Source organism: Hyla sarda, chromosome 9, assembly GCF_029499605.1.
Source record: "Hyla sarda isolate aHylSar1 chromosome 9, aHylSar1.hap1, whole genome shotgun sequence".
In the NCBI taxonomy this organism is placed as follows: Eukaryota; Metazoa; Chordata; class Amphibia; order Anura; family Hylidae; genus Hyla; species Hyla sarda.
This window is the reverse complement of record NC_079197.1, coordinates 159,392,463-159,398,490: the sequence shown is the minus strand read 5'-3', so window position 1 is coordinate 159,398,490 and position 6,028 is coordinate 159,392,463.

The following is a 6,028-nucleotide window of genomic DNA, read 5'->3' as shown; positions in this document are numbered from 1 at the left end:
CAACACTGATTGACAATCAATTTCACATGCTGCTGTGCAAATGGAACAGACAACACGTGGAAATTATAGGCAATTAGCAAGACACCCCCCAATAAAGGAGTGGTTTTGCAGGTGGTGACCACAGACCACTTCTCAGTTCCTATGCTTCCTGGCTGATGTTTTTGGTCACTTTTGAATGCTGGCGGTGCTTACACTCTAGCGGTAGCATGAGACAGAGTCTACAACCCACACAAGTGGCTCAGGTAGTGCAGCTCATCCAGGATGGCACATCAATGCGAGCTGCGGCAAGAAGGTTTTGTTGTGTCTGTCAGTGTAGTGTCCAGAGCATGGAGGCGCTACCAGGAGACAGACCAGTACATCAGGAGACGTGGAGGAGGCCGTAGGAGGGCAACAACCCAGCAGCAGGACCGCTACCTCCGCCTTTGTGCAAGGAGAAGCAGGAGGAGCACTGCCAGAGCCCTGCAAAGTGACCTCCAGCAGGCCACAAATGTGTATAAGTCCACTCAAACGGTCAGAAACAGACTCCATGAGGGTGGTATGAGGGCTCGACATCCACAGGTGGGGGTTGTCCTTACAGGCCCAACACCATGCAGGACGTTTGGCATTTGCAAAAGTATTTCATACGATTAGTTCATTCATTCAGATCTAGGATGTGTTATCTTAGTGTTCCCTTTATGTTTTTGGGCAGTGTACTTTCACCACCACCTGTCTTCAACTCAAGAACATAGCTGTATCTTAAAAACAAAGGTTCTGGGTGCAGGTATTTGTGCTTACATGGCACTTAGTGGAAAAGAAAGTCTATTCGTGATGAAGCTAGGTGCAACCCAGCCCTTTGTCAGCAAACCCTGATTTATTTTTGTCGTCGTAAGGGTTTGTGGTGAGATCTGTGGTGACTCGGTCCTTTCCCAACCAAGTTATAATAACACTACTCTAAATAGTTTACTGTGAGATGTCAACTATCTTGACTTGTTTAAGTCTCTAACGATATATATGGCCAAGATTAATTGTGACTAAGAAAGCATTTCCAGTTTTATTATTTACATCTTGGTCCAACCACCAACCATGAAGACCATCTTCATCTCAACTTACCCTTGTTTGAACCCATTAATGGTTTTCATGCCAATAAGTTTTTATTTTAGAAAGAAAGACTAAAATGCCACGTGTTGGCATGTGAATTTAAATATAGAGTGGTCCTTGATGAATCGCGGCCATTCATGCCATCTGGCTCCAACAACAGACTTCCAGTGTGCGCCAAATTTGAGGTTACTTTGCACCATTTTCTGGCACTATGACTGATAGTGCTAGGAAAGGGTGGTTGCTGACAAATCAGTTCTCCTTTTGCCTACAAGCCTATTCAAACAAGAGAAATGACCCCCATAGATGTATGTAGGCCTTTTTTTTTTATTTATTTATTTATTTTTTTTAACTTTATGTATGTAGTTACAGATAGATCTAGGGGTAGATGTTTGATGTAAGTCACGTTTACATGTAAATATTGGACCAGCAAAAATGATCAAACATTTCTTAGGCTGATGTAGAGCCCTGAACTGCATAATCCTGGAAGAACCACAAAAGAAAAAGTCCATCAAAGTCAAACTCAATGGTCTGCTGTACTACTCAGGCACAGGGCTGGCTCTTGCCATCGATAAAATAGGCCACTGCCTAGAGCGCTGGCCTGTGGGCAGTTTTTTTGTGAAGTCGGCGGTGCTGCACTGTCTCCTCTATCCGGCTATCAGTGCAGCACTGTAATATTTACTCGGTATGTGATAGCGCTGCACTCCTGACCGCTGGATAGCATACCTCCCACCGCCCCGGATCCAGTGGGATATTCCCGTTTTTGGGGGTCATGTCCCGCCGGCCCGAAGGCCCCCACATGTCCCACTTCTGAATTAAACTTTCCGTCTCTACAAACACTGCAGAGCCGGAAGTAGTCCAGTGGTGAACAACTTATCCCCTATCCTAAGGATAGGGAATAAGTTGCAGATCGCAGGGGGGCCGACCGCTGGGGCCCCCCGCGATCTCCTGTACAGGGCCCCGACAGCTCGCGGGAAGCGGGTGTGTCGACCTCCGCACGAAGCGGCGGCCGACACGCCCCCCTCAATACAACTCCATGGCAGAGCCCGAGCGCTGCCTTCGGCAATCTCCGGCTCTGCCATAGCGATGTATTGAGGGGGCGTGTCGGCCGCCGCTTCGTGCGGTGGTCGACACCCGCTATCTGGCCGGAGAGCCTGGCCCCCGTACAGAGAGATCGCAGGGGGCCCCAGCGGTCGGACCCCCCGCGATCTCAAACTTATCCCCTATCCTTAGGATAGGGGATACATTTTTCACCACTGGATAGCTCCTTTAATTCAGAAGCTGCTGACGTTGCTCACAGAGAAGGGGAGGTAGGTCACATGATTTTTCAGTGACCAATCAGGAAGCAGCACCACCAGTACACCAGGGCCTCTAATGTTCGGCTGTGTGCTTCGATGCCGCTGCCAGGAGTCTGAAGCTGCAGCAGGAGCAGGGCCCCCCCAGAACAAGAGAGCAGCGCCCCCCCCAGAACAAGAGGCTGAGACCCTGCTGGCAGGACCTCCAACAGGGTAGTAAAGGTGGCAGCAGGGGCCCTGGACAAATGTCTGCAGTCTGCTTATCTACAGGTCCCCTCAGCAACATCCTCCTTCCTCTGACCTGCTGGAGCTCAGTGACAGAAAACTGTCAGACTGTGGTAAAAAGAACACAGCTCCTTAATCTGAATCTTGTTCAGGACAGAGATTGGGGAGGGGAGTCTGATTAACTGAGTGCTGGGCACCTACTGGAGGCTCCACAGTGTGCCCATCCTGCTGTGCCCTGATCTTCTGGTCTCCGCTTCCCACTGAGGCCTAGAATCCAGCTACACTGCATAAAATAAGTGTATGTGAATGCAGTGCGTGTATATGGCTGTAATATACACTGCTCGAAAAAATAAAGGGAACAGTAAGGTAACACATCCTAGATCTGAATGACTGGACTAATCGTATGAAATACTTTCGTCTTTACATAGTTGAATGCGCTGACAACAAAATCACACAAAAATTATCAATGGAAATCAAATTTATCAACCCATGGAGGTCTGGATATGGAGTCACACTCAAAATCACAGTGGAAAACCCCACTACAGGCTGATCCAACTTTATGTAATGTCCTTAAAACAAGTCACAATGAGGCTCAGTACTGTGTGTGGCCTCCACGTGCCTGTATGACCTCCCTACAACACCTCGGCATGATCCTGATGAGGTGGAGGATGGTCTTGTGAGGGATGCCCTCCCAAACCTGGACTAAAGCATCCGTCAACTCCTGGACAGTCTGTGGTGGATGGAGCGAGATGTGATGTCCCAGATGTGCTCAATCGGATTCAGGTCTGGGGACCGGGCGGGCCAGTCCATAGCATCAATGCCTTCCTCTTGCAGGAACTGCAGCCACATGAGGTCTAGCATTGTCTTGCATTAGGAGGAACCCAGAGCCAACCGCACCAGCATATGGTCTCACAAGGGGTCTGAGGATCTCATCTCGGTACCTAATGGCAGTCAGGCTACGTCTGGCAAGCACATGGAGGGCTGTGCGGCCCCCCAAAGAAATGCCACCCCACACCATTACTGACCCACCACCAAACTGGTCATGCTGGAGGATGTTGCAGGCAGCAGAATGTTCTCCATGGCGTCTCCAGACTGTCACGTCTGTCACATGTGCTCAGTGTGAACCTGCTTTCCTCTGTGAAGAGCACAGGGCACCAGTGGTGAATTTCGCCAATCTTGGTGTTCTCTGGCAAATGCCAAACGTCCTGCACGGTGTTGGGCTGTAATCACAACCCCCACCTGTGGATGTCGGGCCCTCATACCACCCTCATGGAGTCTGTTTCTGACTGTTGGAGTGGACACTTGCACTTTTGGGGCCTGCTGGAGGTCATTTTGCAGGGCTCTGGCAGTGCTCCTCCTTGCACAAATGCGGAGGTAGCGGTCCTGCTGCTGGGTTGTTGCCCTCCTACGGCCTCCTCCACATCTCCTGATGTACTGGCCTGTGTCCTGGTAGCGCCTCCATGCTCTAGACACTACGCTAACAGACACAGCAAACCTTCTTGCCACAGCTCGCATTGATGTACCATCCTGGATGAGCTGCACTACCTGAGCTACTTGTGTGGGTTGTAGACTCCGTCTCATGCTACCTCTAGAGTGAAAGCACCGCCAGCATTCAAAAGTGACCAAAACATCAGTCAGGAAGCATAGGAACTGAGAAGTGGTCTGTGGTCACCACCTGCAGAACCACTCCTTTATTTGGGTATCTTGCTAATTGCCTATAATTTCCACGTGTTGTCTGTTCCATTTGCACAGCAGCATGTGAAATTGATTGTCAATCAGTGTTCTTCCTGAGTGGACAGTGTGATTTCACAGAAGTGTCATTGACTTGGGGTTACATTGTGTGGTTTTGGTGTTCCCTGCATTGTTTTGAGCAGTGTATTTATCTAAGGTTGAAATGTACGGTTCAAGGCTGGGGCGCAGCTATAGGGGGTGTAGAAGTAGCAGTCACACCGGGGCCCTAGACCTGAGGTGGCCCCCACACACACATGTCTGAAATGTATGTGAATGTAAGGTACTGTATGTAAAAGGTGGATACAGTCCTAGGAGACTCTTTCCTAGGACTGTATCCACCTTTTCCAGCCCACCGGAGCACCTGAAAGCTGAATTAATTTATGCAGGATAAGTCATCAACTGCTGAGCCGAGAAGTTCGTGACGAATCGAATTTACTGTAAGTTCGCTCATCTCTAGTTGTGAGGTATGGGATGGAAGAGACAGCTCAGCACTGCTGCTGCCGGCCCCTCCACTACTATGCAGGGCCCACCATGGAATACTGCTTACCCCTTCCTCCTCCCCCAGCCAGGCTGACTAGATGCTCAAGGTGAAGGACCTTTGATGATGTCACCGTCATGTGACCAGTTACATGTGGGGGCGGAGCTTCACCATGCAGGATAGGAGAGATAGTTGCTGAAGGACCATTGGTGATGCTGTGGAGGAGGCGGGGCTGAGCTGAAGTAAAGGTCACATGATTCCTGCACAGCCACTGCTATCCTGTGTAAAGATTACATTATGAGGAGGTTTGTTACAGTGTGTCACCCCAGTAGTAAGGAGATTACATTAGGAGGAGGTTTGTTACAGTGTGTCACCCCAGTAGTAAGGAGATTACATGAGGTGGAGGTTTGTTACAATGTCTCACCCCAGTAGTAAGGAGATTACATGAGGAGGAGGTTTGTTACAGTGTGTCACCCCAGTAGTAAGGAGATTACATTAGGAGGAGGTTTGTTACAGTGTGTCACCCCAGTAGTAAGGAGATTACATGAAGAGGGGGTTTGTTACAGTGTGTCACCCCAGTAGTAAGGAGATTACATGAGGAGGAGGTTTGTTACAATGTGTCACCCCAGTAGTAAGGAGATAACATGAGGAGGAGGTTTGTTACAATGTGTCACCCCAGTAGTAAGGTGATTACATGAGGAGGAGGTTTGTTACAATGTGTCACCCCAGTAGTAAGGTGATTACATGAGGAGGAGGTTTGTTACAGTGTGTCACCCCAGTAGTAAGGAGACTACATGAGGAGGGGGTTTGTTACAGTGTGTCACCCCAGTAGTAAGGAGATTACATGAAGAGGAGGTTTCTTACAGTGTGTCACCCTAGTAATAAGGAGATTACATTAGGAGGAGGTTTGTTACAGTGTGTCACCCCAGTAGTAAGGAGATTACATGAGAAGGAGGTTTGTTACAGTGTGTCTCCCCAGTAGTAAGGAGGTTACATGAGGAGGGGGTTTGTTACAGTGTGTCACCCCAGTAGTAAGGAGATTACATGAGGAGGAGGTTTGTTACAGTGTGTCACCCCAGTAGTAAGGAGATTACATGAGGAGGTGGTTTGTTACAGTGTGTCACCCCAGTAGTAAGGAGATTACATGAGGAGGAGGTTTGTTACAGTGTGTCTCCCCAGTAGTAAGGAGGTTACATGAGGAGGGGGTTTGTTACAGTGTGTCACC